Source organism: Asparagus officinalis, chromosome 3 (assembly GCF_001876935.1).
Source record: "Asparagus officinalis chromosome 3, Aspof.V1, whole genome shotgun sequence".
Taxonomy (NCBI): Eukaryota; Viridiplantae; Streptophyta; class Magnoliopsida; order Asparagales; family Asparagaceae; genus Asparagus; species Asparagus officinalis.
The window spans coordinates 46,384,740-46,394,365 of NC_033796.1; positions in this window are offsets into that span (position 1 = coordinate 46,384,740).

The window sequence follows — 9,626 nt, forward strand, 5'->3', positions numbered from 1 at the left end:
TATGAGGATGAAGGTAAAGGGTGTGTTTAGCAATCCGCCCAAAAGAGGATCAACGCCTACTTCTATCCTAATCTAGTTCAACTTTGGACTAAAAGAGCAATTGGGTAGTGCTCGTTCAGTGGCTAAAATTTGGACTGCAAAAAAAATTTAGCCAATTTTTTAGGTCTAATTATTTGCCAAACAAGAAAGAACCAAAACTAGGTTAGGTGTAGTCTTGATCTAGTATTAAATGAATGCTAAATGCATCCTAAGGGTTAGTTTAACAGCCACTCTGAGCTAGATTTATGCAACATTAAATTTGAGCCAAGTCATAATCGTTGTTTAGCAACTTTGCAATTTGGATTTAATCTAGTTCTAACTTGGTCTGATTTTAGCCAACAATTAGACTAGGACAAATCTAAGGGGTGGTGGTTTGAAATAAATAAAATTATGTTTGACCAGAAAAATATTACGAGAAAGGGAAAGGGAAAAGATCCCAATTAAATCTAACTCTAACTTGAATCGAAATGAAAGGTAACTAAATCTCGGTTGAGATCAGTTATAACTGAAAATATCAGAAAACCCCTCTTAAGTTTGAACGACTGTTAGAAAAACCCTCATAACTTTCGAAATATCAAAAAAACCCTCTTTCAGTGTAGGGGTCATTAAAAATTCTCTTTAATTTTAAAAGTTTATAAGAAACCCCACAAAAGTGCGAATCACAATTTCATTAAAAAAATATCTCCCACCATGATGTTATCCACCAATGTGAAAAATTGCAGTAATAGCTGTTGGTGTTTTCTTTACTCCATAGAGTCCAAAAGTTAAAGTTGGCTTTTTGATAACCCCTAAACTTAAGGGAAGTCTTTTGATATTTTGAAAGTTATGGGAGTTACCTAATAATTGTTCAAACTTCATGGGTCTTTTCTAGTATTTAGCCAAAAAAGCTTAATTGAAGCCAAACAGGCCTTTTACAAGTTTTGTGATATTTTTCGAAAGCATGGTAGAACTGGTACTAATCTGGTTTAATTTGCAAATTGCAAAACTGAACTGGATAGATTCCAAAAGGCTTAATTACGCTTACATGCCATACAATTTCCCCTACTTTGCACTTATACACCCTTGTTTTTGGTGCACTTGTATGTCGGATCTTGGACGCAATTCTAGAGGGGGTGAATAGGATTTCCTATTGTTTTTCAAGATATTACAGAATATGCAGCTGAATAAAAACAATGATAAGCAAAACAGTAAACAATGATAATCACAGAAAATAATTATTGTTTCGGGTTTTTTTTAATATTGCAATTATATCAGATTATAATAGAAAGAATAAAAATAAAACCAAAGAAAATTTTATTTTTTCTGGGAGTTCTTTTCTGTGTGCCAATGGAGCATCGATCTGTATTCCGTTGACGCACCGATGAAGACTTAGGGTCTTTTGCTGTGGGTGCAAGCTTAGTGGTTCGGAAGATAGCCTAGTCTTCTATTGACACTTTCACTTGATTGAATTGCCAATGCGACGATAAGAATCTCTCTCTCCGTGTGAATTGATCTCTCTGGGATTTGGTTTGATCTCTTAGATGGATAGACCTTAGATTTTTTTTTTAATTCTCGAATCCTCTTTGAATAAATGATCTCCTCTCCTTTTATAGACTAAAAGAGAGAGTTAATGACCCCTTAATTATGGATTAAGCGATTATTAAAGTAGCAGATAATAGGGTACGGTTATTCCTCAAAGTAGCTCATAAAATGGCTATCTGGCGAGCTTCATTAGCTTGGTGAAATTCGCTGAAGACGTGGGCGGATGTCACTGAAGTCGTGAGCGAGGGTCGCTTTGGACGTGGGCGAGTCTTCTTCAAAAGTGGATGACCTAGTCCACTTGAGTTGACGTGAGCAGAGTTCATTAGTTGGCAAACTTCACCTATGAGTTTGAATATAACATCGAATTTGGTCAACTGATGACGCCTTTCGACTTGGTCCGGGGCGTGTTTTGGAGTCAACTCACTTTTGATTTGGTTGAGTCGAGTCGATATGGGCTGTTTGGCGATGTTCGCTTCAATAATCAGGCGATCTTTGCTGCAGCTTGTTGTGGGCTTGATTTTGGACCCATTTGAAGTGTTTAGCCTATGAGCGTTTACTTCTTGGATCCAAGCTGATCATTGACCTAAGTGAAAATATATTTTGATTGTTTACAAGACCCCCTAAAGTTTTGAAGATCATGTGTTTCGATTTGTAGCTATGATTGAAATACTTTGGGTAAAATAGCTAGAGGTGTATTGTTAAATATTGCTTGAATTGTCTTGTGAAACTTGTCTTCATTTGCCTACTTGGTTGCCAGAGGTGTACTATTGAACGTAGCTTCCTTGGTTGTAGACTTGTATTGAAGGTTCAATGATGCTTGTACTCATCCAAATCCATGCTTGGAACGAAGTTTACCTTTTCTATTGTTGAGGCGACGCTGGAAAATCAGCGAATTTTGACTGATTCTGGTTATGAGCAAAGCTTGCTCAATTTTGGGCTGCCGGTCGAAGTTCGCTGATTAGCAACATTCGCTAGCTGGCAAGACTTGTTTTACTCTGAGCTGTGTTGGCGAAGATCGTTGATTGGTGATGTTCACTCGTTGGCGAAGTTTATTCGGAGCGAGATTCTAGGTGAAGTTTGAGGCTAGAATTTTTGGCGAAGTTCGGGACGAAATCTTCGACGAAGTTAAGTAGCAAGATCTTTAGCAAGGTTTAGTAACAAGATACTCTACGAAGTTCAAGGTGAAGAATCTTCAGCAAAGGTCAGGGCTGGTCTATGAATAGACTATTTGCCTTTTTCAATGCATGTACGATAGAGATGTAATATTAACGTATCGTAATGACATCTTTGCTGGGGAGTGTTTGCGTCGAAAGTTAGTTTATTTGTTGAATCCATTACACGTTTATCAATTACAATGAATTCAAAGGAGTTAGTCTTTTTTAAGACTTCTCGCTTACACAAATAAAATGAAAATTATAACTCTATTCAAACACACGCAAAGAACGTTTATCACCCGTTGTTTGCGTGGGATCTTTGCCTGTGCCAGGGACGTATTAGTCCGTGGATCATCACTGATCAGATCCGGTTGACAAAACGAAAATCAATGCTCTTGCTTTACAAAGGAAACAAATACAGAAGTGATAATCTCAACCAAGTGAGATTACGACTCTTCTCAAGATCAAAACCAAGTTTGATCTGAAGGAAAAGGGAATGAGCCTCAGATCTCTCGAACTCTCCCTCTTTATGCTGAAGAAATTCACTAAGATCTGATAGCCTCTCTGAAATTCGTGATTCACTCTTCAATTTGACAGCACCTTGCCTAAATTTCAGATCCCCTGCGTATAGGACCCTAGGCTTGTATTTATAAGCTTCAGATGCAGCACTTTACGATAGAAATTAATGATTTGACCCTATCCTCAGTTAATAACCAATTAACCACATTTAGAGATAGTATCAAAGTAGTTGGGAGATTCTAAAATGAACAAATCCTGAGAAAAACCATCGAAAAATGAGTTTTGGGCACTTCTGGACGCGAGCCACCCTACGGTGGCTCAGAACTGTGCGAGCCACTATGGGGTGGCTCGGCCTTGGCTGAGCCCACCCTACGGTGGCTCAGAACTGTGCGAGCCACTATGGGGTGGCTCGGCCTTGGCTGAGCCACCTGGCCTTGGCCAAGTTGTTTTGATGCGACTCGACCTCTAGGGTTTTTCAGTTTTGGTCTTGTTTCGCCGTTTTGTGCATTTCGTCGTTTTGTTAACTCGTACGCTTTGTTGACTTGCTTCATGCACTCGTTAGCTCTTTTATGGCATCGGATAATCTTGTTTGACCTAGGTGATAGTGTTTATCGCCTTCTCTTCATTTTGTACCGTGTGCGGGAACCTATATGCGATTTTTGATGCCTACAGGGAGAATGATGCTGGGATTAAACTGACAGAGATGTAGTGTTAACATAACGGTTTGATCAAGCTAACACTATTTAGAGGTGTAATGTTAACATGATAGTATAAGGATATTTGACAGAGGTGTCGTGTTAACCAGTCAAATAGAATGACTGACTGAGTTATAATGTTAATCGGTCGGTTCGAAAGAGTCCAAAGGACGACTACAATTTGGAAGTGTAGAGTTAACTTAACGATAGAAAATCAATGGAAGTGTAATGTTAACTGATTGATTTTTAGTAAGAGCTAATTGACAGAGGTGTAGTGTTAAGCAGTCAAATTTGCTAAGATAGGTCGATAGAGGTGTAATGTTAACCGGTCGACGAAATAGTCTGACAGATGTGTAATGTTAAACAATCAGATCGTGAGAATCTGTTCAGAGGTGTAATGTTAATATGACAGTTTGATTGAATTAAAACTTTTAGAGGTGTAATGTTAACATGACAGTGATGATGTATTTGGAGTTAAGCAGAGGTGTGATGTTAACTTGATGACTCGTTGGGATTTTAATTAGACTTTGGATCAAGAAGATCAACATCTCTAGTCAGAGGTGGAAGCTTAAATGTGACCAGGATTTTTATGCGGAGAGATGATATTGGCCAGAATCACGGGTAGTATTTCTTGAGAAACCCCCCATTGATTGGCACCATGAGCCTATTGTCATTTTGGTCAATTAGGCGATATACTCTATTTGAGTAGATTGTCTCTACTATAAATGGACCTTTCCATTTGGGTTGAAAATTTTATTTAGTCTTATGTGCCATGATGGGCCGACGAACGGTTAAAGCCAAATCGCCTTCTTTGAAGGATCATTCTCTGACTCTCCTGTTGAAGGCTCTTGAAATCCGTGATTGGTAGATCTCGACTCTTTGCTGAGCTTGAAGTCCCAGCTCATCTAGTGTTTCTAGTTCTTGAAGGCGCTTTTGATGATGTTCTTCGGTTATCATCTTCTTAGCGATGGCAATTCTGAGTGATGGTACGTGAATTTTCAGTAGGATAACAGTTTCACATTCGTAGACCAAGGAAAATGGCGTCGATCTAGTAGGGGTGTGTACTGTTATTTGATAAGCCCATAAACACTCCCCAAGTTTCTCATTTCAATCTCATTTATTAGAGGAGACAAACTTATTCAGAAGTTTGATGATGATTTTATTGAAAGCTTTAGCTAGACCATTAACAATTGGGTTGTATGGTGTGGAAGCCATATCTTGAATTGTAAACTTTTTGTAGAATTTGAAGAATAGTCGACTGATAAATTGAGGATCATTATCTTGAATAATTTGTCTAGAAATACCGAATTGATAGATCATGTAATGTCTCAAGAATTTGATCACTTGAGATGTCTTGACTTCTCTGAGGGGAACAACTTTAGCCCATTTGGAGAAATAATCTATAGTGGTCAAGATGAATCGATAGCCTTTGACGGACAGCGGGCTAATGGCCCGATGATATCTATGGCCCATGCTTCGAATGGCCATGAGGCAATGGTCAAATGTAATTCTTTTGGAGGTTGATGCATGATATCAACATAGACTTGACACACATAACATCATTTAGCATATGCTACCACATCTGTTATCATTGTTGGCCAATAGTAACCTAGACAATAAAGTTGATCCTGAAGTTTGGGACATGGTTGATGAGTACCACATGCACAGTCGTGGGCTTCCTTTAATGCTTCTTGAGCTTTGCTTGGTGATAAGAATTGAAGCAACACACCGTCAAAAGACCACCAGTATAATGTCTACATAGCAAAATCATAGAAGAAGCGCAAAGCTCTTCTTTGAATAGAGATTGATTGCTTCAGACTATCAGGCATTATCCTGTGCAAGATGTAGTCGATGATCGGGAGCCACCAATCATTGTCTTCGAAATGAGTTAGCATGACATGCACTTCGTTAGCTTCAAGAATTTGTTCTGGGGAGCATAGTTGATGGCTGGCCACTGTAATGCGCCCAATAGATTTGGAAGCCAAGACAAGTGTGGCTGTAAGGGACGCCAAAGCATCTGCATGAGTGTTCTCAAGGCGGGCTACATAGTTGATGTAGAAACCTTCAAAGGACTGAGCAAGCTTCGTCACCGCTTTGTGGTAGGGTATGAGGTCATTGTGGCGGACTTCATATTCTCCTTTGATTTAATTCACGACCATCTTGGAATCACCGTGGGTCTCAAGGTATTAGGCACCCTTATCTTGAGAAAGTTGCAGGTTGGTTAATTATATTCAGCTACGTTGTTGGAACATGGCTCGGTTAATGAATAGGCCCGAGAAAGGACATGTCCATGACGATTGATCAGTACTACCCCTACTCCTACATTAATTGCTCCCTTGTGATTGCGTCTTGACACACCATCAAAGTACAGTTATCATATTTGATGGTCTGATGTAGTATTTGACTCAAAGACTTCATTCAGAATGTCTTCGTAGAGTTTACTAGACTCGGGGATAGGATGTTTTGTCAAAAAGTCATCTATCGCGTAACCTTTGACTACTTTCTGGGTTACGAATGTCATGTTGTACTATGAGAACAATATCACCTATTTTGCTAACATGAAATTTAGTGATCCAGGTTTCGTCATGAGTATTCATAGAGGATTAACTCTTGAAATGATGTGGATGGACTGGCCGGTAAGGTAGTGTCACATCTTCTGAATTGTGAAGACTAATGCTAAACATTCTTTTTTGACTGGATTGTAGCGATGCTCGACACAAATCATAGTCTGGCTGAGGTAATAAATGACTTGCTCATGCCTATTATCATTCTTCTGAGCAAGGAGTGTTGCAAGGATCTATTGCCCTAACATAGATCTAGAATGGTTTACCTGATACTAGTGTGGTTAGAACCGACAGCTTTGTGAGATATCCTTTGATCTCACTGAAAGCTTATTGGTAATTGTCGTCCTATACAAACAAAACACATTTCTTTACGAGTCTTTAAAATGGTTGATATTTTCCAGACAAGTTGGCGATAAACCTACGGATATAGGTTAATCTTTCTTGTAGACCTCTGAGTTCTTTGAGATTTATTGGAGGTGATATCTCTTGGATGGATTTACTTTTTCGAGGTCGACATGTATTCTTTTGGATGTTACAATAAATCCTAGAAATTTACCTAGTGATACCACCAGGAAGGATTTGGTTGGATTCATCATAAGCTGGTATCTTCACATAATTTCAAACACCATTCTCAAATCACCGACGCAGTGTTATTTGTGACGACCTTTGATTGCGAGGTCGTTGAGGTAGCACTTTACTGTTTTGCACAAATGTTTACAAAAGATCATGTTCATAGCGTGTTAATAAGTTGCTCAGTATTTTTAGACCAAAGGGTATTGCTGCACAAAAAAAATACCCCTATAGATGTTCTGAAGGCTATGTGCTTTTGATCGTCTGGATGCATTTTGAATTGATTGTTCAGAGAACCCATCCATGAATGATATCCTCTCAAACCTACACGTATTGTCAACTATGACATCCATAATAGGGAGAGAAAATTCATCTTTTAGGCAAGCAAGATTGAATCCCAGAAATCGTTGCATATTCAGATCTTGCCAGTCTTTTTCATCATCACCGCGATGTTAGCTAACCAATCAGGATGTTATTTTTCATTGATGAATCCGCACTCAATGAGTTTGTGAATTTCCCTTTTGATTTTCTCCATCAACTTAGGACAGAAGTATCATTGCTATTGCTTGATTGGCTTAACGTAAGGGTTGATGTTAAGGCAATGCACAGTCACGTTGGGATCTAGACTTGGCATATCTTCATAGTTCTAGACGAAGACATCAATGTACTTTTGAAGAAGAACTATGAGTTTTTCCTTTTCAACGGATGATAAACTTTTATTGATAAAGATGGGTTTGGGTTAATTTTGTTACCTATGTTAATTTTAACCACTTTATCCTTGGTGGGTGGTTCGCTAGCCTCAAAATGTGACGCACATTGCTTCTTAAGTTACTTTGTCCATGAATCATCTTTGGTATCTTCGAACACTTTAGATTCATTAAGATCCATGGTTAGGTCATATAAGACCATATTGGCTGTGATTCATTATGCAAGACTCCAAGGCTGATGTTAGAATCCCAATTGGACATGTCTGAAGAACTGCTTAGAAAATCATTAAATGACGGTCCTGTTTGTGGTTAGTCTTTGAGAGAAACGTAACCGTGTCCTTGTTTGGTTAGATTGTAATAATCAAAAACTTCACCTTCCGGTATAAAGGGGATCAAGGGGACTCTTAGTCTTCTATTGAAATTCAACCCTTGTTTTATAATTAGGATGTATCCCATTTTTGCCATAATCTGCTGAGACTATTGGCTATATTGGGAGAATTTTGATGCTCTTTTAGCTTCTTCATTAGAGTGTGATAAATAATATTGTGTCTCAACTTTTTTAAAGATGATTGGATTCGGGATGTTCCCTTTGGGTATGACCATGAAAGTGGCATCCTCCGAGTTGTCTAGTTGTTTGTGAGTGGAGAATGACTCGCTTATCAGCATATGCAATGGTAGTTCTAAAGCTATTCTGGCTGTAAAACCCCGTATTTTGTTAGAAGTATATGTGAATTATTAGTGATAAATAATTCTATTTGTGGTAAATGACTTGAGGTCATGGATATACTTGATAACAAGTTATTAGATATGTGTTTTCATAGAGTTTTATGCATTGGTTTTGGTTGAATAACAAAACATGCACGAATCTAGAATAATGTCTGCTCAGTCGACTTATGAGTCGACTCATGGGTCGACCAATGAGTCGACTGATCAGTCGACTGACGGACTGATTTCCAGCTTTTCTTTTTATTTGCGGGTTGGTTTGATTTTGTTTCGGGTTTGATCGCTTATATAAAAACTCTCCTACCCGAAACCAACCTGAAAACCCGTCAGTTATTAGAGAAACCCTAGCCCCCTCTCTCCTCTCAAACCTAGCTCGTTTTTGGTGATTTTTGGGGAATTTTCGGAGGATTTCAGCGAGTTTTGGCGAGGTGCAGTGAAGGGGATCTTTCTCTCTCGGATTCAGGGGTTATTCTAACATATCAGAGGCGAGTAACATCTCGCCCAGCCCTCACCCACTGTTTGTATAATTTCTTTGAGTTTTTATTTCGGATTTTTGAGCCTAAAACGTATTTTTGTGCATAAAAAATAGATGCTTTACATTCTAAGCTGCAAGATCTATATTTTTCAGTTAGTAAAAAGCTCACTAACGTTTTTGTAATATAGATCTAGATCTGGAATTAGTCTTAAACATGGGTTTCATGTGATTTAATGTTTTCAATATGTTTTTAAACATGTATAAATATGTTTAGGGTTTTAATGTAAGATATTACATGTAAATCTCTCGTTTCTGTTGATACACATGTGTTAGAATCAGTAATATGCTGCTTGACATGAAGAAAAAGAACTTTAGTTTAACGTTTTTGCAGATAATCATCATATGCAGAAAAACTGTGAATTTTCTGCTCAGTCGACCAATGAGTCGACTCATGAGTCGACTTATGAGTCGACTGATGAGTCGACCAATGAGTCGACTCATGGAAAATTTCTTAGTTCTGTTGTTTGTCTGCGGTCGAACCAATGAGTCGACCAAACCCTAGTCGATACTGAGTCGACTGATAGAGGAATTTTTCCAATTTTTCCTTTGATCTTTGGATCCTGTTAGGTTGTTCAGTTTAACTGAAACTGTTTTATGTT